We start from the raw sequence: 24,758 nt of genomic DNA on the forward strand, positions 1-24,758 counted from the left end.
CTGCGTTTATAACGTGTAAGCACGTTGTTGACCCAGTTCAACGTACCGAAATTAGTTTTCAGAAGGAGTAATTGTAATTTCCAAATATAAATAACAATTATTCCTATTATTGTATTTGCAATGAATAGAAAAGTAACGTGAAAACCGGAAGTATACTTTATTTTCCTCATGTGCCGAAAGCCTTTGATAGCATGCCAATTCCAGTATTAGGGAAATAAATTTAAAAAAAAATAAAAAAAATAATAGGAATGGGTTTAATCGATTAGTTTTTATTTCATCCTCGTTGTATATTTTCCCTTCCCGCTTATCTTAACTTGTACCCCTCACCACTCTCAACCATTATGATAATTGCAAGTTTGCCTAAACCGCTAGCACACCAAAACGATTTATCGTAAAGTCTACAGTTCGGTACGTTTATTGCCGTTGCATTTTCCAAACTCTTCTCTATGGCCAAGAGACACATAAAACAAGCAAGCTGTCGTCAACTTGTATTGGGGGCTAAGATGCACTTCGAATCCCTAAACTGGCTGTGCGTAATTAAAAGCTAAAAATGCAAACTAATTAAGCTGGCACTTCTATTCCATTGTAATTGCTGACAGAGAAAATACACATCTATTTAATCTACTGCTACCCGTATCCCGTAAGTGTATAAATGAAAAGTAAGTATATATGCATGCTTTGCTAAAGTCTCTTAAGACAGTCTCATCTAACAACAAAGTGCAAACTTAGGGGACAGTATTATGTGAAGCAAAATAAAAACTCGTTCTTGTACTGGGTCTCGTCTACTCAAAGCTAAAGATTCGAACTGCATTGCAGTACAAAGCGCGTCATTGTTTCCACACTTAAACTCGCAAGACAAATAGTTCTACAGGAGACTTCCACTCACGAAGACTCGACGTCTAAACCAAACAGCGCTTCGCTTCACTGTAATCCGATTTTAAAGGAAGGTTTAAACTTCAGCAAAATTGACCGATATCCTTTTCATTAAGATCGGACAACGGAACAAATGGGTATTTCCATTAGGTCCCGGAGTAAGCTGGCCGTAATGCGATTTGCAGGCTTTTGCGGAGATCGTCCGACGACACTGTCTTGTAAAGCAATTTGCTTTACCTATCTTTTATCCGACACTCGTGGACGTTGAAAAGGTAGATAGATGGTATTCAGCGATTTTATATAAGACTTACGTCTACATGATTTTCTCTAGTTAGAATTAAATTTACCTATAATTTTGTGCAATTTTTTATTTTGTAGACAACGCTTTTCAGTGGAAATTTTATATTGTTTTAAGTTTTTGATAAATATTATCGATTACAATATGTGTCATATGTTCTGTAAAACGTTATACAATACACGTGTGAAAAGGTAATTCGTAACTCATGTCGATTTAAATACTCCCTTCGCTCGTGCTTTAATTTATCGCCACTTGTTGTGAATTCCTACTTTTCACACTTGTATCGTAATGTACTATTAATACGTTCGACTCTCAAGCGAGTTTTATTACACAAGTTAAATAACTAACTTTCCCCCTTCCTATCCCTTTTCTTATAACAGAAAAAACTAGGTCATTTAGCGGAATTAAACCTTTCTCTATGAAATGTTTGTAGAAATCAAGCTAACTGGTTACTAAAGGCTTTTAAATGTTTACGTCCATTCTGATAAAAAAAAATACCGTTAATTCTGACGACAAAATCTTATGTCAGCTGTACACACTCGGCGAGAGACCCCGAAATGGCCGAGAACGAGTGTGAACATACGGCTTCCTTTTCGTCTCACTTTTACTTGCCTCGACTCGCCCTTCTCCGATTAGGTCGGAGCGGTACCGAGACTCTCTCGAGAGCCTCTCGGCGAGTGTGTACCGCCGGCGTTAGTATTGGAAAGTGTTATGACTCTTCATAATTGCATCATAAGTAAACAAGCATGACGAGACCGTGATAACCGATAGCAAGTGGCTTGCGCTTACTTCATGTGATATTTAACCGATTTATCGTACTTGGGCGAACTAAAGGTCAGCTTTATCATGTTTGTGATTATTGAAGCTTATCCTGGTTACAACAAATTCTAACAAACATTCAAGTCTCATGACGGCAAACACTTTAGTATAACACAGTATAATTAATTTATTACTATGGATACAAAGTATATGTAACTCCGGGTAATGGTATTGTCTATTGATATAATATCAAAAAAGTTCAATAATTAAAGGTTTTTTTAAAGCGAATAGTTATTAATTGTTGAAGAAGTGTAAAGTCTAATTCATAAAAGTTTACAGGCCTCAATTAGTTAATTTAAGTTTTATCTTTTTTTTACAAATACTTAAGGCACTATTTTTAGTATATGGTAACTTTATATTTCCTTTATTAAATTACGGAATCATGTAGCTTCGTCTACAGCTTGCAACGTCATTTAAACAAACGTACACCAACAAAAAAATGCAAGTAGGTATAATAGACAGAGGCGAATCGAGTAATAGGGAAAATCGGATCAGATTAAAAAATCTATTGATATTTAATGAAACCTCTTTTAAATGTCGATTAAAGATTCTTGTCACTGGCGTGTAAGAGAACTTAAAATATCAAAGGATTTTTCATCCTGATCAGATTCGTGATAAACTGGAGCTGAAAAGAATTTGTACGATCCACTTGAGTATCTGAGAGCACACAAGTCCCTTCTTACTTAAGGTAGGTATTGAGAGTTTCCTTATTATTAGTATTTATTACCCAGTACTTATTTACCCTATTTCTCAAGTGCGACTTTAGCTCTAATTTGGGATATAAATTCTCTATTACAGCCCCACAAATCTCCTAATAGTATCGGCAAACCGCAGCTTAGTTTCGCTCGATGTAGCAGCAGACAAAAGCACTTTGCATTTTGTATAAGTAGAGAGATTTACGGGTGGAAGACACTAATCGCGAGCAGGTTTCGCTTTTGCATAGGTTTTGTGGGGCGGAACTGCGACATGTGCGCTGCCATGTGCCCATTGTGTGCTCGTGTCCAACATTTTGCACTTGCGGACACTGGCAGATTTAAATGTATGTATTTATTTCATGACTTGCAATTTATATTACAATTTATAAAAAACCTTCAAGAAAAGAGTATACTCCCATCTTAAACCGGCAACGCACTTACAACCCCACTGGTGTTGCAGGTGTGCATGGGTGATCCGTATGCTCGTTTACCTCCTCTATCATTAAAAACGTCCTTGTGTGTTATTATTTACTTTCTAATGGCGTAGTTCGACATATACGCTGGTCAAATCGGAACGAATCCGAGTTACTTTTTCATTCAGACTGTAGAACATGGTGTTATGATTTATCGACATTTCACAACTAAAAATCCATAAAACAAACAGCTGCGTGGTGAACAAATAAACATATTATAATAAAAAAAATGTGGTTGTTTGTACGTACGAGTATTATTAGTAATATTACGCACAGTACGGCCTCGAGTGGTTTTCAACGTGGAGCGCCCGCTAGCATGGGCGGTGCAGTTCTCGTGCGTGAATAATGAATGTGACCCTCTATTGTTTTAATAACGTATACACCTTTTCGTTTATAATTTAAAAAAAAACTCCAAAACCATCGAAAAAAATCGGTTCTGTGGGACGATTCTTGCATCGATAATTCGATAGGATAGGGAAAACGATGCAAATACAAGAATCGAACACATCTAAAATTTTGTCGGCTTGGGTACTTGACCCGTAGCTTTTTTCTGATTTAAATATATATCAGCAATCTTGAAGGTAAAGTAAAAAGGTTGTTTTATAAATAATTGTGCAACGTTTTATTGAAAAAAAACACTGAAACCTCTTATCATGAACATCTTCATAACGATGAAAAAATTTAATTATCCCCTTCATTGCGGTAACATTATATGAAAGATTGTCATACACATCATTAAACCGGAAAAGAAAATAAAAGATTTGTTACTGTTCAAGTTACCAAGACAAAGATCCTTTTGCATGAAGCGATCCGATGTTCTTTGTTACATGACCAATAATAGAAGAGCTTTCCTTTATCTCCGTGTTGCTCTTTCGATTCCCGCTACTGTTTGCGATAAGGGAGGGCTAAAGGTCCAGGAAATTGGTTTCTGTACTATAAAACGACAAGGCTTGTTATCACTAGACGATATTACGGCCTTCACTGCTGTGAATTTATGTGCCGTAAAACGCCATTCGTTAGCAAATGAAATAAAGTGAGTTCGCAACATGAACTCCGCTTGAACGTGGGAATTTGACGTATAGATTTATTAAGGGTGTCGTAAACGCAGGTGTTAAGGATATTGTGGTTTACTAGAGGCGTTTTATTAGAGACACAGGAATATAGTTCATGTACATGTAAAATAGTTATTTGTTTTGAAAGGGGGCAAAGTTTTGGTTTAACCGCTCGTGCTAATATTGATACCCGAGCAAGCAAAAGATTCCTAAGTATATTAAACCACGAGGGTATCGAGTGGTTCAAGAAGTGTAATCTTGAGCGTTCCGAGGGTTTCAAGGCACGAGGGTTAAACAAACTTTGCCACTGAGTGAAACAAAAGTTTTCCACCAAAACAACGCGAAAAAAATAGTAAGTGTAAAATACCAAAAATATCAAACCAAATCAAATCCAAATAAAAGTTGTAAAAAAAAACATTCAAAATCATAATTAAAAGTAAATTCTACCAACTAACATAAGGAAACAGTTCTCATTCGTTTTTGAACAATCAAGAGGACTTTTACCAGGTGTAGTGAAATATATTTTATTACCTAGGTAGGTACTCGTATAATAATAATAATAATCTTGCTAACGGCGAGTACTTGCACAGACATAATCTCGTAGCCAGGATTATTCACCAGCAACTTGCTCTTCTATGCGGCCTTGTGGACCGCGAAGTACCGTTATACAAAAAAAATTAGTAAAATGGTCGTGCCACGTCGGATCGATCGATCTGGGATCGATTTATTATCACTCACAGGACTATTGTAGCCAATAAGCCTGACATCTTGATAATATATAGATTGCAACGCCGGGCCGTGCTCGTCGACATCACCATCCCCCATGATGAGAATCTCGTGAATGCCGAGAAGGACATATCCAGTAAGTACCTAGACTTGGCTCACGAGATAACCGCCAACCGATAGTCGTTTCAACGAACGGTCTCATAGCGAAGAGTCTCGACCAACACCTTGAGAGACTCTCGCTAGGTGGTTGGATCAAGGGTCAGATGCAAAAGGCGGTGATCTTGGACACGGCGCGGATAGTCCGGCGGTTTCTCTCTCTGTGGCCCTGACCACCGGCAGCTTGGCCCCTGCCCCGCTGCTGGCGGCACCCTAAGTTAGGTTTTTTTATAATGTGTTTATATGTATTTTGTATTTTACTTTTATATCCATATTATAAAATCCTAACATAAAAAACTAAGCAACAACAGGCGGTCTTATCGCTAGAAAGCGATCTTTTCCAGACAACCTTCAGGTAGTGGAAATTACCGTAAGGAAGAAATATGTATAAGGGTAGCAAAAATAAATATAACTACTACGTATTGTAACTACTTTTATAAATTTACTTTTTTATTAAGTACTTACGTATGGAACAAATTTTGTTATCTTAATGCACGTAGTAGGTACTTACATACTTAGTAGTACAGGTACCTATATAAGTAGGTAACTAACTAGGTATGTCTCCACGCCAACTGCCTATTTCTCGCAAAACTCCGAAACTTAACTTTGAAGTGTTTCGAGTAAAGTTACGTATTCCTACAAACGTAATATGTACCGTGCCGTGAAGCGGTGTAGGTACCATGGAATACAATTTCCGACGTAGTAGAGTGAAGTGGCAGAAATATAAAAGAATTATTCATAAAGCCTCGTGAAGTAGGCGTAGGAGATAGTGCGCTTGCCGCTGGGAATAGTTCTAACTCGTGGATCACTTACCCAGTAGCACATAAGAAGTTGGAAGTTGGAATCTCGACAAAATGCGAATTTTAATTCGTGTGTGATCGTTCCGACTTAACGTCTAGCGACCTTCAACAAAGAGGAGTTTTGGCCAAAGGGTGTCAAGTTTCGGCGGTTCCGAGTCCGGCTCCCTGACACTACGGGGTTGCGTAATGCATCGCAACCATAATGTGTTTTGTAGTATTTAGTTTTAAAATTTATTGTTATTATATGTTTGTTAGCATGGAGATATTTATTTATGGGCCACTAGTTGCCTGAAATAAAGATTTTCATTCATACATTCATTCATAAGACTGGGCACTCACCATGCATATATATTAACTATAGATGCATACGAAAATATTCTAAAAATAATATAAACGGCAGTAGGACTTTAGTCACTCTGGTTGGGAGAAATCAGCTAAAACGTATAAATTTATAGTACTTGAAAAGATCAGAAATAATCTAAATTATCTATGTTTCCCACGATGAATTTTAAAAAAATATATAAATATAGATAAATACTTATAGTATTATCGTCATATTACAGTCGACTTACTGCGTGTTCAAAGGTGGCCTGGCTTACATACATAGCACGGCGATCTCCTTTGAAGATTCACTCCGGCCTATTTGGACAAATATGGGTTTGCATCTCTTTTATTTTTATATACTAAGAATAAAGATATCTATAACATATATCGACATTAATACATGACTTCGCGGAGCTACATTAGCACCATAATATGAATTTTGTCCATCACGGTGAAAATACATTTTCACCAAAAATATTAATTATGAATTAAACATGTTTTTTGATGCGGAATCTTTGAGATGTAATCTTTGTGCAAACTACTAAGTTATTTACTGCAAAGTCTGCGTTACCTCAATTTACCGAACTGGCTTGTGGGTCGAGTAGATTCATCGCACTGTCAATTGTTTATAGGGGCTCGCGGCAGTCACAAGTTTATCTCTAGAAGTCACTATTTTGTTTGGCAATTTGACTCAAGAAAATGACAAAAGGTAACGTGGTTACTACATTGCCAATTTTGAGATTAATGGCAATGTCGAAGCTAAACTATGAGTTAGCTCTTTTATATCACTCCTCATAAGATGCAATAAATAATATGTGTCATTATATTACATAATAGGTGGCGTCTGCCCGCGTATCGTACTAACAGTATATACTTAACTAACTACAGTATCTACTAACTTTCCACATATTTCACCGCTTCAGACTAAAACTTCAAAGCACCCAAATCACTATAAGTAAGGCCTCTAATATTTGAAAAGTTCCCTCTTTTTCTCCAGGATTAAATCAGGAAGACATTCCTTTGGGCAGCAAAGGAACAGATGAGTCGTCTGAAGGGAAGCAGTCATCGCCGCCCATGGACATAAGCAACATCAAAGTAGCAACTTATGCGTCGAGAACCCAAAATACCTGCTTCTTGAGCAAAATCTAAATTATGCAGCAGGAATTGTTACTGCATGGTAATAAAAGTGTATAACAACATTCCGATAGATATAAGAGAATGTCCACAACTACTCTTCCTTAGAAAATTACATGAATGGCTTATGAACGAGCAATTTTACTCCGTACAAGAATATTTGTCGTGTAAAGGTTTGTAGTAGCATGATTTTAATAATTTCATGACTAGATATAGCTAAATTAATTTAGTTCGTAGTATAGGTACTAGTACAATAATATATATATTGCATGCTGGATTTCGGCAGATTGTGATGAACTTTTGTACTCACTTTCATGCAATAAAAAAATTATGAAGAACCCCATGTCATAGCGCAAGGGAAACACCTCAGAAGGTAGCTCATTCCACAACTTACGCAAAAACGAGCGAGATGCCTGCTTGTTCTTGGTTTGCCACGTGTCGAGGAAGTGAGGATGGGCTTTGTTTCTTTGGTGGGAGATGCAGTAATAAATTTCTTTAACCAGAAACGTCACTTTTAACACTGACAAGTGTTAAAAGTGACGCATTGTCTTTTGAGTACGCTATTGATATTATATTAAGCTAACTGCCAATTAAACTAATAATCTACTTAATTATGATGTTATTTGCTATTTTCCTTATAACATAAAATTGCACATATGTATGTAGGTATAATATGTTAACTACCTAACGAAATATATGTAAGTAATAGACGTGATAAATATATCAAAATAATTATAATCGTCCCAAACTCGATGCGTTCTGGTAAATTTATTGTCGGGTCCTGTTGGGCACCAGCTTTGGATGCATTATTTACCACTTTAATTACAAATGTAAAAAACAAAAATGTAAAAATGTAAAATGTAAAACATCATCTTAATGAAACACTGGGAAATTAATGGATCATATTTAACTTCTAAGATTTGATTAGAAACGGACAACGGGACAGGTGGAACTGGATAAAAAACACAAACTCAATGATTTTTCTCATTAAAATTCGCAAGGAAGGTCCAGGAGATTGCGACGAGAGATTTAAAAATAACAGACATTTTACACTCACAGAACCCGAAAGAGAACACCCTAATTCGGTAAATACACGAAATCATGGCTGCGGACTTGTAAAAACGTTTTATTTATCCGAACGTGTGTGATTTTAACAGGCCGGCGCATTTGTACGTGGCATAAATTACAGACACACCGGCGTTTGCTGTGTAATTCATTTTACGGTTCGTTAGCCATTTTCTGTGTATGTGGATATGTCGTGCGCTGATCATGATTCTTGATTCGGAAAATTTGTTTCACCTTGTCGCTGTGAGATTTTCGAATGGTCCCGGGTTTATGCATAGATTTTTCGCAAAAAATGTGCAGGAAAGTAAGTACAACGTTCTTGGATTTTTTGTCCTATATCAGCGAATCTAGTGCGGTAACTGAGATTTTAAAATATTGATTTTTTTCTGGGATAATAGACAGTCTATATCACTACAGATAGAAAAATTTAATCGCTATTCCGCATTATTTCAAGAACAGCGCTCAGGCTCAAATGTCAAAGTTTGCTAATAGCGTGAACTCCAGTTCCGTAACAAGTATGCAAAGTTACACTAATCCTTAGTAATAAATTACAGTAACACTCGCCAGTTTGATGCCCTACTACCCAAAACAGCCGCAATCTGCCATTGGAAAACCACTTCGAATTTGGAATTTATTGCATGAGACTAACGGGAACCGATAAATGAGTTTTCCATTGAGCTGTTATGAGAAAAATGTGTTCCAGCGCTCGGTAGACAATGGAGTGGAGTGTCATTATAATTGCCCTGAGAAACTGAGCGAAACAAATAGGTAATCACTCGGACAAATCAGGGGGGGGTTAGACTAGGAAGAAGCGTGGGGCAAGGAAGGTCTTATTTCGCTTTCGTCTAACAGTACAGCAGAAACGTTGCTGGATTACCCGGGCGGAGGCCTACTGATCAAACAATAAGAATACGATGACCTATAAAAGCCTAACTAAAAATATTTAATATAGGTACTTATTTATTTAGTAGCGCATATCGTTCATGATTTTGAGCCAGAGCCTGATTCTGATTTTAATTTCTTGTTCTGAAACTGTTATGGATATGACCTGTCAACTGTCAACAGTGACATTTTTCCATTTCCGGGAAATCATTCCTTAGGGTGAAAATATGCAAAAACTAATTCAATGCAGTGGAATTCACGGGTGGAAGCTATTATGAAATAAATACAATAATCTAGGGTATTCCCCCTCTTAGGAATAACAAATTGAGATATTGTAACCTCTGGCTTTGACTATAATTTATCTTTGAATATAGACTACTATTTAAGAATTTTAAGGTATTTTGCCTCATTACTGTCAAAGTGCCTTTAATATGTTTTTAGAGTAGGTACCTAAGCTAAGGGCGCCCAAAGCCCCAAGACAAGAACAATGTGACCAATCATATTACAATTTAAATTCACACAGGAATGACTAATTAGCCTAGCCACTCGTGTATTAATGTTTAGATTGCTTAGTTAAGTATAATCAATATCGCTTCATTGTTTCCCTTTTATGTCTAGGGTCCAAAAACGGACTTAATATACAAAAAACTGCACTGCACACTACCACATTATGGTATAGAGAATTAATCTTGAATCGCGCTATCGCTTTATAAGAGCTAATAAAATCATCGCACACTGTCTGTACTAACCGTACAATTTTAGTCATATGTAAAGCTCCTAATACCTTGATACTGGCGAAATAGTCACAGTGGACTGAAACTATAATTTAAAAATTAGGAATGAATGAATTCATAACAGGTTATACAAGTTATTGCAATGAGAATACGCCTCCTTTTCGTCTCTATTTATAGGTACTTGCTTTTAGAACACAACCCTTCTAGGTGTCAGTCATCGACAAACTGAAAGGTTGGGTGAGAGAGGTCGGAATTATGTTACGTGTACATCCATTAGAACAGAACCATCTATAACTTAATATTCTATTCTCTTTCCAACGATGCCGTGCCGGCCTTAACCGAGTTATCTCCTTATTTCATCAGCGTTATGACTTAGAAATCTAAGAACCATCGACCATCATAGTTGAGGCCAGTTGCGATTTAGAACCTAACTGAACTAAGAATAATGAAAATCGTTTTTGTCGATTCTCTAAATAATTCCACTAGAAGTTATCGTATTGTTTTTTTAGCCAAATGAATGATTTGGCCAAAGAAATGTATTCCAAACGTTGTATGTCATAATAATAATCTACTAAACAATAATTCTACCAAGTAAAACGTTGTCATAATGAATGTTTAAGTAGATTTGTTTAGCTAAACTGTGGAATGAAATGTCGCCTGCGGTATTTCCGGACCGATTCCCTTTTAAAGGCCGGCAACGCACTTACAACCCCTCTGGTATTGCAGGTGTCCATGGGTAGCGGTGATCGCTTACCATCAGATGATCCGTCTGCTCGTTTGCCTCCTCCATCATAAAAAAAGTTTGCTGAATATTGGTTGCCAAAGTAAATCATCTGCGAAAAGTTGGTTTGGTAGGCAATAGAAATTCGGTCAATAAAACTGCGAAAAGGCAGAACAGAACACCCGTTTCGTCATATTTTGTTTCCGAATGTTATAAACGTTGGTGAAACAAATATGATAGAATTCATTTTGCAGAACGTTTTTGTTCTACATTTTTAAAATAAAAAAATATGTTATTGCTTAAAAACTGAACCCTACGACAATAGTAAAATAAAAAAAATGCAGTCAAACGAGTACTAAGGTTATTTTCAGACTTTAAGCTTCACTTTTAACGATTGTTACCTTGGCTATGCCGCTTTATTAGACGAAACATCTGTGTATATAGCCAAGACGGAATCAGCAGTTAGGTCACATTTAAAAAAAAAGGTCACTTCTGTAGTCAATAATTTTGCTTTTATATACATTTTTTAAGTTATAACTATATTTTGATATATGGCAGTATGTGTTCTGAACATCAAATAAAATAAATAATTAATAAAATGACGAAATAAAAATTAACGCCTCTGGTAATATTACTTATCCCGAGTCTTATACCTAAATTATAGGTATCTTTCTGTCGCAATAACTGAAAAAATGTATCCCACCTGTAAGGGTGCAGCGTCAAAATAAGCTTTGAAAGGAAAGACGCGAACAAGTTAAGCATACTATATCCTCCCATCACTGGAATTCTTCTTAAACACATACAAGAAAATAATATAAAACTTGTACCTTACCCCATCTACTACTAAACTAATTAACTAAAATTCAACCAGGATTAAATAAAAATAGGAAATAAAATAAAATTTGGCCATGTGATCGTCTAGTGTATTTACGTTGTGAACCTTAGTACCCTTTGTCTTTTATGTGAAAACTGATACGATTTGGATTTTTCAAAACTATCCCTAAATATCCTATGAATTTGTAAATATTCCTACTGTATATTTTTATTAACACTATTGTTAGACAAATAAAAAAAATAGTAAATAATATATATTTTTTAGAATTTATCTCCTACCGGGCCCTACCGTGACCAGTTACCGTGAACAGTAGTAAGCCCTTTTTGTTTGTAATTTAAAAACTTATATTTTCCTTTTAATATATCTCTTCGCTAACCTAGCTAGCTAAAGGAAAATATGTATATGTAACCATTGTAACCATAAGTAAATATATTGCAAAAAATAGTACGTACAAACATACTTTATCTACTGTCACGCCCGGATGAAGACGGGTCTCTAAGCTAATTAATACCCATTTTATTGTATTTTATTTTTAATAGGTATTCCTAAGCACTATGTAATATTACTCTACCAACGTTTCGTAACCTAATTTCAGACGAGAAGAAACGCCAAGAAACTCATCTGAATCTACTAATAATGTATGGAATACTGAAAACAATCGTCTATTAAATATGACTTTATTTACCCTTTAATTCCCCAGTTATAGAAAAGCTCAATTGTCACTAGTGAACTGCTCCGCCGGTCACTAGCTCCCTATAACAAAATTATTTAGTATGTCCTCAAATAACTTTGTTCCCCTATCTCTCCCAATGTAAAAATATATAAACCTTCAATCATATTTAATGTACGAGCCTCAGTAACCCATCCATATGCTACTGAAAATAGATTTTAATTTATTTTGTAATTAAAAACAGTTAAAACTCTAATGATTTTAGTATTGCTTACAATCAAACTAAATGTGAAAGAAAATAAATAAACCTAACACCCAAATAATGACTCTACCCTAACTCTACCCCAAATTCACCTATTCTAATGTGTGTAAAACTAGAGGCGAACCTCTATTTTTACAGGGAGGAGTGTGTGTATGAGGGACCCTGATTTAAGCTCTAAACGTTCGGCCGACAAAACCGAGGTATAGCAAACCCTAGTGTCTGTGTGATTGCCTCCCTCCATCTGTGTTAGCCGAAGCCTGGGTACAGATGAATAAGGCGCCCTAACCATGTATATAATGTGTATAAATAAATATATTTAACAAGACAACGCTTCTTCAATTACCAACAGATTTCAATGAGTAAGGATTACTCCTAATGGTCCACACGTGAGACCCTCATATCCCTCTGTCAGACCTTGAAGAGAACGTAAGAGGTATAATCGTCACCTGTGTTGGTAAAAAGGCTGACGCCAGGCCCCTCTCGCGACCTGGACCTAACTCTCTACTGGATTCCCGAGTAAACCTGCTTGTCACCGTCAGGTTAGGTGTACTCGGTAGGTTGACCATGCAACCTGACACTGAACTGGCTCTAAAATACAAAAAATCCACAAAAATAAGTAAGTATTGACACTAAAATAACAATTGAACAGTCTGACAAAGAACAGCATAGTAGCTACGCAATGTCAAACATTCAATCGTCAAAATAACACCCTTTGTTTTTACGTCTACGAATAAGCCAGTGAAAGTGACAATCCGACGGTCAAAAATATAATGCCGGTCCTGGCTTAAACTGAGCTATTTATAACCTTCGACAAACGCTCCAGACGTGTTAGACGCGTCTCTCGTACTTATCGCAGGGTAAAGGCACCAATAGTCAACCCCTCCACGAAATTTCTATATTCAAGAACGTCTCATTTGCCCACTAATTGATCAATAAGAATTATGAATGTATTTACTCATCAATAATTTAATAAAGTTTAAATTTTACAAAGAATAAAACGTAATTTAATTTAGCTTATGGAAATATTTCATTAAATATAATGCAAGGGCCCTTCTGCCAGCAATCAGCCTCCTGTCTACCAAGACACAGCCTTTAAGTACCCAGTCTACAGCCATCCCATTTTAACGCCTGGCTATTGGGTTCCGAGTTCCGTGATTACAGTGTCCAGTGGTCAGCCACAGGATGACTTCTGAGTATTTGATGTATTTCAATGAAATAAAGTCATAATAATGTAGATATTTAAAGGTGCTTGATTTAACAACTTACATTACATTTGAAAATAAAAAAAATCTTGAAACCTATGCTCAGCCTCTATCGGCTGAACTCTGGGTCCACGATCCCCTTAAAATTACTGCCTCAAACCCAGTAATCGGCCAGGGTTTACTTTAATATGGATTTATATTAATTTTCCACTTCTTCCAGACAAATGAAGTATTAATTACGTGAAGCAGAGCACATGCTTCTAAAAAAATATCACAATTCGGCTGCCGACGTTTGATCAAAATACCATGTGACGCTCCAAAAAATGGCGCATATGACATATCCCTTCATGTCAGAAGACAGCACTTCTTTGAAGTAGTGTTGTGGTTTATGCTAAACAATTCTTTTAGAAATTAAGTTACTTTTCAATTCATACTTTATTAATCTATAATAACACCTACTTTTGGCACACTGGTGCATGGCTCAGCACTGATGCCTTTACCTTATACGTTTGACTAATTTATTACCCTTTAAACTCGAGTACCAATCTCCTTTTCTGAGTAACGACCCACTACGAAATAGGATTTAGTTAGTCTTTGTTTGTTGTTTAAAATTTCTCGTGAGAATATTTTGCTTCTATTCCATTAAACTTACGGAATTAATTTATTAGTTATATACATACTATTTACTAGTATTTTGATTAATATTGGAACATAATAATTGAAGTTTTTAGTTTATGAAAATGATATGGACCGATTATTTGTGCCAATTATTTTTATATGTTAACTAGATCTGCTAGTGCGTCTAGTTACAATCGCCCCCTCGAGAATTAGCATTGTATTGTTCCACACATACATGTATAATTCTCGAACCCTTATTCCAATAAAACTGAAAATTATATCCTAAATTTGTTGATATTATCCCCTTCCTTCCCCCCTTGTGTAAATGTAAACGTGTGGTGTATGGTGTGTGTTTAAACCAATACTCATTGATTGTGATTGATTCAGTACAAAACTCGGATCTCTGAATTTTAATAATGTATCATGATTATCTTTTCGTCACGATTTTCCTACCAGCGCAGGATATTGGGTCGTGAATCCAATAAGCTCTAGTAGCTCGATCTCATGGTTTCATCCTAGTCTATGGATCTTTCTATCCGGCGACTTAACCACATTGCCCGGTTAATAGATGAACCAGCAAAACCTCCCTTCACAAAGTAGGAAAAACATTTGGTATAAGTACTGGGATATTCATTCTCCATTAGTCAAAACTCAATCCGAATTCTATTACCCAATCACTCCTTTCAATCAAGTTTTCTTGGAGCATGTCTCATACATGAACCAGATATTTGACTTCAGACTGACTTCCATATTAACAGTAAAATGTAAAAAAAAAACTTAAATTATACCTTGATAACATCCTGATACTTGTATCAAAACATTATCTTTACAAACATAACATAGATATAAATTAAAAATACTATGTAATGTCTGCAATTAAATACTATTAAAAATAATAAATATTCATCCAGACGAACCATTGAAAAATAATAAAATTTAAAATTATCTACACTACTCTAAACACTTCACCGTTATAACATATGAAAATAAGTCTTACTTGTGAACCGTTTAATACTATTATCTATCTTTCTATTTAATAATTTAATACATATAACCATTTCACACTCAAACCCATATTTGAGATAATTTGATAAAATTTATTTAAAAATAATGCATTAATATCTCTTTAGAATATAAAATTGTGATAATGCATGTTCATTGACATGTCATCATCGTGTTTTGCTGTCAAAGATCTCATTCACTATGAGGTGTGTAATTAGTCAAGGTCTTAGCTTCTTGTGAAGTGTATAGTCAACAAAAACTACCCTTTGAAAATGGGTCGAATCGTCATACGATTTTAGCCTACTGATAAGAATTTGTTGACTATTTTGTGTATTTCTTTGTAATAAAAATATCAACAAATCCAGGTTGATTGCAATCCGACATTTGTCTAATTGTAAAAATCCATATATACAAAAATATTACAAACTTTCACACACTTCTTGCAAAAACATCAAATACCCATTAGTCTATTCTTATAATTAAATAGTTAATCATCTTTCATTGGCTTTCATTTCCCAGTTCACTCAATCTATCCCAGACCATTTCTACAGATAGCCAAAGTCACGATATGCAACCAGAGTTAAAATGCATCCAATAAAACTTACTTTAAAAAAACAATATTTCAGACAACCCAAAGCTCCCTTCTATACATTGTATAACAATATCAAACGTAATGTGTATTGACAAAACTGTTTATATTTAAGTTGAAGTTGTTTGTTAAGATAACGTTAATACCGTACCGTTTTATTTAAGGTTACGTTATTACATCTTATCATGGCAACACTAAAACTCAATATTTTATCATGACAACCCCGCAATGAAGCGTCCCGGAAGTGACAGAGGGGATGTGTTAAGCTTCTCTCTGATCAAACTGACCGTTGTCACTGGCTCAGTTACGAATTTCACCCTGTGTCGTGAAGTGAAATGTAATTGTGAAGTGTAATGAATTTTGTTGCTGAAGAAAATAATTGGTAAGTTTTGAATGTATTACTTTTTTTTATATATATCATATCTAATCTTGTAAATTGGTAATTTTTGTTCATTTATGCTAAATTATTTTTTTCCGCCAATTCTAGCCTAAAATTTTATTTATTTAGTATTATCTTCGAATATTACCATGAATATTATAATTTTATCCTCTCTTGCTTTGCAGTATCAGATAAATTTTTAATTAACATATTTTTAATATATACTTATCATATTTTATGATAATGTAACAAGTGTATTTAAACAACTTAATTAACTTTTAAGTAACCAAAAGTAATATTTTATTATTATTTTACTACCTATTTCTAGTCTGTTTAATTTTCTTTTTTTTCAAGTATGCTATGAATACTAGAAATACCACAAACATTTGATAACTATATGGTATTTGACCTATTCGGCCACTTTTGCTGAATATTCAGTATTCGGCCATTACCACTATTCAAATCATTTTTATCAAATACTTGTGTTATTTGTATTATCTAGGTCAATTAAATAACATTCTATCCTTTACTTTGTACTCAAAACCACCACGCATTTTACAGTCCAGGTAGAGAAACCCTCGACGCATCGACAATTTTTTTTTTTTTTTAGAGACCCGAACATGTGCACTCAACTTGTTCTTAAACTTTTACGTCTATTGTCTCAATTTTTTTATCACCGGCCGCATTGTCGGTCGCAACATTCTAAGTTTTATTATTTCAACATGTTTTTGTTTTAATGAATATTTCCATTAACTTAAACCCGAGTTAAAAAAAAATCTCAGTAATAAATCAAAGATCATTATTAATATATCGGTAAATGTTTTTTTTTGTACAATGAATTGTATTTAATATTTTATTTCAATTAATTTCTTTTCTAGCAACATCAGTAAATACTGAGTATTTCCCTTGTTTTGTCTATGGCGTCGCTAGAGTATGGCGCTAGTGGCGCCCCTTAGCATAAACCATAGGTCAATTTGTTATACACAAAGCCAAACTCTTTTTGAAGTGCTAGCTTGTGATTGTGACGTGTACATTATTTTTCTTTAAAATGATACTTACTAAGATTGACCTTTTAATTTGTGAGTTCCCAATAATTTGGGATAGTAACGAGTTATATACTATGGAGATAAATTTTTGGCCGAACTCGCTCGCCAGGACTTATTAAAACTGTGCAAAAATGTAAAATCTTTTTTTAATTCAATATTTCGACTATGAAAATAAGAAATTTCAAGGATCGTCTTCGCAGATTTAAGGTATAACTACAATTATATGTATGTTTTGTCAAATATTTTATTTTAATAATCTTTTAATTATTATTCCAAAACTCTTGTAATGTTAAAAGAAAACATTTCTTATTACAGAAAAATGAAATCGCCAAAAGAAAAATGAATCCGGGTTGCTGGATGAGTTGGGTGACCCTGAATCTACCCTTTAGGTAAGTAATACACTATTTTCTTTACTCTCTTTTTTTCAGAACATTTTTTCCTAAAAATGTCAACTAGGTAGGACACGTTCAGTTATTTCAGTATATATTAGTTTACCGTAATGTTAATTTAAACTACATATTTAGTTTATATCTATGCTATAATACTATCCTGTTGCCATTATGTTATTAGTTCATTATATATAGGTATGATGAAAAAAAAATTTAACTCATTGGCCTACAATCTATTCTTTTTTCTTCTGAAGTCTGTTCTGTTTGCATCATAGATACTGATAAAAAAGTGTTGTTACGCCTACTTACTTGTTTTAAGTGAACTCTATTGCCTATATAATATGAATGAAATTTGATAACACAAAACAAGACGTATTAAGGAGTACCTGCGACCCTTTTTTTTCCCAGATAATATTATGTATTATGATACTATGTATGATTAATATATATTTTTGAAATCATTTTATGAACTAAAAATCATTACTGCTAGTCTTAGTCTCTCTTTAGTTTAAATATAAAAATTGTTAATTGAAACTATATATATAAAATTTTTTTTTCGAAAATTCCACTACCGCTATTTGTGCCTTCGGGTAACATAAAGTAGCTCAACTCTTTAATATACAAGCTTATAGGATAATATATGTATTTTTTATGATTAATACACTCCATTTTTATGAACAATACACAAATCAAGTTCATTCATTTTATTTTTTATTCTATGTATAATTGAATGAAGCGACTTGTATATGTGAATAGTGTTACTTCCACACATACAGACTACTATTATGCCGGATGTGGATTGAAGACCCTATTCTAACCTACCTATTTAATTTACATTTCAAAAAAACTAAACCCTAATTTGTCGTTTGTTATTTATTTTTATAAGTAATTATTAAAATAACAATATTACTTTTGTAAACATTTTTGGTAACACTTAATAATAATAAAAATATTAATAATTTCAGCTAAACTACCACATTCAGCATCTCTACACTCGACCCGCGACCCCAAGAACCAGTGTTCTTCTACTCTAGACTTGGTAAGTACAAAAATATTCCTTTTATTTTTAAGGATACAAAAATATGACTTAATATCTAATACACTTATCATTTAAATATTTATTCTATTTTATAACTATTATTTGATTCTAACAATTATTTTTCTAGTCCAATCTTTTTATATTAAACCACAACAATACGAAGTATAAATGTTTTTATTTATAATCATTAATTTCAGTCAAACATTACGTTCGCCGGATCAGCTATTTTTACTCAATTTACCTTTATAATATCTTGACAAATGAATTGCATTATATTTCCCTCTGAATAAATTCGTGTATGGATCAACTAGAATATATACGTTTGAATAGGGAATTGCTGCAATTACATAAGGACCTTCATAAATTGATTCGAACTTTTTTGTAATCTTTTGCTGAGCATTTGATTTATTTAACTTTTTTATTTTAACCCAATCCCCTATTTGAAATTGAATCAGTCTAAAACTTTGATTAAACTTGGCCTGCCTTATCTCAGCTGCTTTCTTTAAATTTTCTCTAACCTTTTGCCTAATGTCCGCTATGTTTTTCTTCATATGACTAATAATTTCCTTATCAAATGATAACTGCGTAGGCTGACCATACATTATTTCACATGGGGTGAACCCTGTACTATCGTGTAACGTATTGTTATATAAAGTTTCTATCTTAGGTAATATTTTCACCCAACTTTGATGTCGTTTTTCACAGTAAGTCCTAAATAAAACTCCGAGTTGCCTATTCACACGCTCTGTAGTGTTAGGTCGAGGATTTCTAACTGTCGTATAAATAGTTTTGACCCCCTTTTCTTTCATAAATTCCCTCCATTGACCACTAATAAACTGCGAACCATTATCTGTTAAAACTGCTTTTGGTTGTATAATTTTAAAGAATTTTTTCATGCTAATTACGACAGATAATGCTGTAGCCTTCCGTAGTGCAAATAGTTTGATGAATTTGCTAAATGAATCTTGAACTACCAAAATGTAATTCATTCCGAATTGTCCTGATGGTAAAGGCCCGTAAAGATCTGCCATGACTAAATCTCCAATATCATTACTCACTATTGATTTACATGGTCCTACATGTTTGATATTATCATTTTTCACCATTTGACAAGTATGACAAGTTCTTATTAGTTTTTTAACATCCTGCGTAATACCCCTCCAGTAAAATCTATCTCTTATGTATTTAATGACCTTGTAAGCCCCTTGATGACCCATTTCTAAGTGTATTTGTTTTATAATATCCGTTACTAACATTTTTGGCATAAATAAAACTTTATTTTGACTATTGTCGGGAGTGAAATACAATACACCATCCTGCAATGAGCATCTTTGAATCATTCTACCGATTCTATTACTAGTATCCCCACTTTCTAGTCCTTGAATTATTTCGTCGATTTCGGGATCGTGCCTTTGTAAATCCTTTATCTTTTTTAAATTTTCTATCAGTTTTTTATTTACTTCTGTCTCAGTGTAAAGAATCTCGGGCAAACGTATTTTATCTTCCTGCAAAAGATCAGTTTGAGGAGGGTATCTAGAAAGCACATCCGCGCCTGTATTATCTTTACCTTTTATATGCTCAACTTCGTATTGAAACTGCTCTAAATAATTGATCCAACGTATTACTCGCGCATTATATAATTTCCAATTTTTCACAAACAATAAGGCCTTATGATCTGTTTGAATAATGACCTTTGTACCTCTCAAATAAGTTTCAAACTTTTCTAAACAGTTAATAACAGCATAAAATTCTTTTTCAGATGTCGAATAATTTAAGAGCAATTCCTAGCTGAGCAACTTTTCAAATCTCGAATTTTTGAAGCTATGTTTCTGTCGCGCTGCGGTGGGCGGGAGCGGGAGCTATCTAAGTGTGAGTGCGCACACACAGACGCGAGACGTGAGCGCTCACTCATTGCGCGCCGTTGCGTCGACATGTCGACGTCGCCCGCGAGCCGGACGGAATTCATCCTGCGCTGCCCGAAGCAAGTTGTTTTTGGTCTCATATCACAGATCTCATATTTTGATCACATAATATTGTTTTTCATTTTTATATTATACTGTATCTATTAATTACCATATAGGTAAAAACTGCAAAAAAGAATGATGTCCCTGCTTCGGTCGTCGTCGTACAGTCAAGTGCAAAAATATGTATCGAAAGAATCTTCTCATAAATATGGTACTACGCTCTTATTACACTGGTATAAGATGCTATGAGACATATTTTTGAGTAAGATGTGTACACCCATATTTTTACACTTGACTGTACCTATCCGTGACAGTAAGTTGGGTGTGATCATGGTGTGTTGTGAAATTTTGTAAGTAGGTATAAATATATGGTTAAACTACAATCTATTTTACTTGTAGTACGATGGGGCTAAACTTGGGTCGCCTTATTGAAGAACGTATCGCAATGACAATCTGAGTAAAGTATGTTGGGATAATGCCGGACAATTTTGGGACCAATTGAGAGAACTCGTGAAAAAACGTTTTTTCAAAATCTCAGCACATGATAGATTCTTGAAGTACGGAGCAAATCGTTAAATAATAACCGTAGATTCGGCCTGAATTTTGGTAATCTTCAATATAGAACGGTTTCAGTTTTGTACCTGTGTAAAGATGAGACATACTTTTTTTAGGGTAACGAGTGTTTTGCCATCAAGGGAGAACATAGGATGGTGAAAAAAAGTTGCTTCTAATGGAAAGAGAATAAGATATCACAAAAAATAGGTCCGGTTTCTACCCTTCTCGAATGTATATAAATTGCAGCCACCAATAATTATAAACTTAAAAGTTGTCATCGAAAGTTTTTAATTCGTATTTTTGAATCCGATCTTAACCCTGATACAAAAATTGGTAAAATTGTGGCTCTCAAACTTTGATACCTATGTCAGAAGGAAATTGTGGCTCTCAAACTTTGATACCTAATATAAGGCAATTTGATATGTAAGCAATGTGCTAAGAAACCTCTTATTGTAAGGTTTACCCGAAGTAATAAAATAAGAAAAACGACTAAAATAATAGATAGGTTTCGAAGTTTTTACAATTTAAGATCTCGTGAACTGTACAGGTTTAGTGAAAGTGTAAATGTATTGTTTATTGAAAGGAATGTACTGGAAGATATTACGTGCTTAAGTAGGAGGGACAAAAATCGAAATAAAAAAATAATCGTGCTCAGTCATTTTTAATGAAGGTCGCCAAAAAAATAAGAATCAAACTTAGAAATCAAAAAGACTAGTTCTTTAAAAAGGTCAAAGTCACTGAGAGCCCATCTTGAAGTATGGAAAATAAGTAAAATTGCGATTTTATTGGTATAATTTTGAAATTATATATATAGTTGATATACAATCTTTTTTTAAATAAAATGTAAGGATCGTATGTAAAGAGTAAAGTAAATATATAGGAAAAGGGAGCCCTCTTGAAGCATTTTAAGGAAACTAATTTCGAAGCCCTATCTCTATTTTGTATCCGAAACTAGCTATGTATGTATGCGTGCACATCTACATATGCATCTGTATGTGTAGGTACTTTATTGCAAAAAATTGCTCATTTGCTATCTATTTTACTCGATTTTGTTATAAAATTCAACATGTATCATCATCTCTATACAATATAAATACTCTTTACTGCACACCTCAATAAAATAAAACAATACAAAAGAAAACAGAAACAAGCACAGGTAAACAACATGCGGTCTTATCGCTAAAAAGCGATCTCTTCCAGGCTACCTTTGAGTTGCGGAAATTAAAAAAATGACATTGTCCTTAAGTAGGTGTACATACACATACAATATACATACATACAAAATAGACTCCCAAAATCTCTTCCTTTTGATTTACCGTCGCGTTGGTAGTGGTATTGGATAAAAATAATGGTACGAAAGTGTGATCAAGAAAACAATAAATGTGATAATTAAGTAGGTCAGTAGGTAAATTGAAGAAAATTTAAAGTTTGACAATCACTGCTGTTTTTTAAATAGGTAAAGATCGGGTTGTTTCCCTCGGATCTTTACCTGGAAGGGTCAAGATCGGATATCGGTCTGCAGCAGTCCTAGGTCTGTTTTGATTGGATAGTTATATAAAAAATATCGTAAAAGAAATTATACATTAAAACAAAAACAGTTTCGTCACAATACGCAAAATAAATTACAGGGCGAAGATCGGATAGAAGAAAAAAATTGCGAAAATATCTTGCTCCCTGTGATTGCGCATAGCACAAGCCCGACGCCCTGAGCGACGCGGGGACACTGGCAGTCGAGGCGTAATGAAATGGCATCTTACACAATGTTGCCAACATTAAAAAAATAAAGCCAAATTAGGGAGACATGAATGTCCTACGTTCTTCACCCGCATCCGGTATTTACCCAACATACCTACCTTAATCGTTGAACCGCCGCATTTCAAAATGGCCCTTATTTTGATATCGGCTAGCCGTATTGTAATACGGTGGATTATACAATACGACTGCGATACTTATATTATATATAAATCCCCTCGTTAATGTAATTTCATTTTTGCTATCTAGTGGCAAACATCAAAGTAGTTATCTTTTACTTGTGACGCACAAGTGTGAGCAATGTAAAATACTATAAGTATTTCAAAAAAAAAATTGCCTTGTTTATTGTGATCATACGTAGTAAAAGAAATTGTGATTAATTGATTATTCGATAATTCGCAAAATGCTGTCGTTTTATTTAAAATAATGAAATAATTAGACCAGTTCCGAAAGTACCGGGAAATCCCTGTTCCTATTTCCACCAGTACCGAAAATCCCGGTTCTTTAAAACAGTACCGGTTCTGCAATCCCTAATAAGGATGTTATGCCCATCACTAATCCTTCTGTGTACGTATATTTATAAACTGTCTCCGCCTCCAATTCGTGCGATAAGGACAACTGCAGCTCGGACTAAAATTCACTCGCAAAAAAACTCAAAAATCGAGGTTTCGCTCTCGACTGTTTCCTCCTCCAAAACGCAACCAATCATTATGAAATTTTGGAAATTGCAAGAGGAAGAAATAATCTATGCCGCTATGTTTTGATTTTTTGGATATTTATTGTCATATTTGTATACTGTGCCTTTTTTTACAGCCAATTCAATTGAGCCGTTTTTGCGATTTTTGAGGCGCTGTAAGTTTCTTCAAAATAAAATAATCCAAAAAAGCAAAACATAGCGGCACAGATATTGATGATATTGATCTTATTTGAAAAAATCATTGCTCTAGGTTCAAAATCCAGGGAGGAAATAGTCGAGAGCGTTTGTATGGAAAAATCACCACTAGGAATTCCTCTTAACTGAGCCCCCCTTAGTGATTTACTATGAAACCCGAGAATTCTCATTTGTCCATTATCATCTAATTGATAAAGTACTCCTGCTAAACCTATTCCGGAACTATCTGTTTGTAAGTAGTAAGGCTTGCTAAAATCAGGATGTTGTAATTGTATAACTTCTATGAAAGTCCTTTTTATTTTCTCAAAAGCTTTTTGTTCAATGACGCCCCAGTGCCACGTCAGTCCTTTTTTCAATAAATTACATAACGGTTGTATGTTGTCACTATAATTAGGAATAAATCTCCTGTAAAAGTTACATAATCCCAAGAAAGCTCTTAATTGTTTAATTTTCCTTGGGGCTGGAAAATCCTGAATTGCTTTAATCTTATCCGGATCGGTTCTGATTCCTTCTGTCGATACTATATATCCTAGCATGTGTACCTCTTTACATAAAAATTTACATTTTTCTAAATTGCAAGTTAGGCCCGCTTTCTCTAATTTTCCCAACACTATATCTATGTGTTCTAAATGTTGTTGCAAGGTGCCGGTAGTAATTATGGCTAAATCATCCAAGTAATTGACACAAAATTCGCGAACATCATGACCAAGTATGCAGTCCATAGCACGGCTAAAGCTTCCTACTGATGTTTTGAGACCTTGCGGCAATACGTTATACACATAAGATTTCCCATTGAAACTGAAACCTGTGTA

At 34.5% G+C, this 24,758-nt stretch overlaps 1 long non-coding RNA gene across 1 annotated transcript in view; it reads left to right on the plus strand.

Moving 5' to 3' along the window:
- Positions 1-336: 336 nt before the first annotated feature.
- Positions 337-24,758, plus strand: part of LOC133520611 (uncharacterized) — a 31,644-nt gene continuing 7,222 nt past the window's right edge. The window contains exons 1-3 of the long non-coding RNA XR_009799784.1: positions 337-408; positions 6,456-6,549; positions 7,214-7,523. This is a non-coding gene — a long non-coding RNA (uncharacterized LOC133520611). The remainder of the gene's footprint in view (positions 409-6,455; positions 6,550-7,213; positions 7,524-24,758) is intronic.

This window comes from Cydia pomonella, chromosome 8 (assembly GCF_033807575.1).
Source record: "Cydia pomonella isolate Wapato2018A chromosome 8, ilCydPomo1, whole genome shotgun sequence".
Classification (NCBI taxonomy): domain Eukaryota; kingdom Metazoa; phylum Arthropoda; class Insecta; order Lepidoptera; family Tortricidae; genus Cydia; species Cydia pomonella.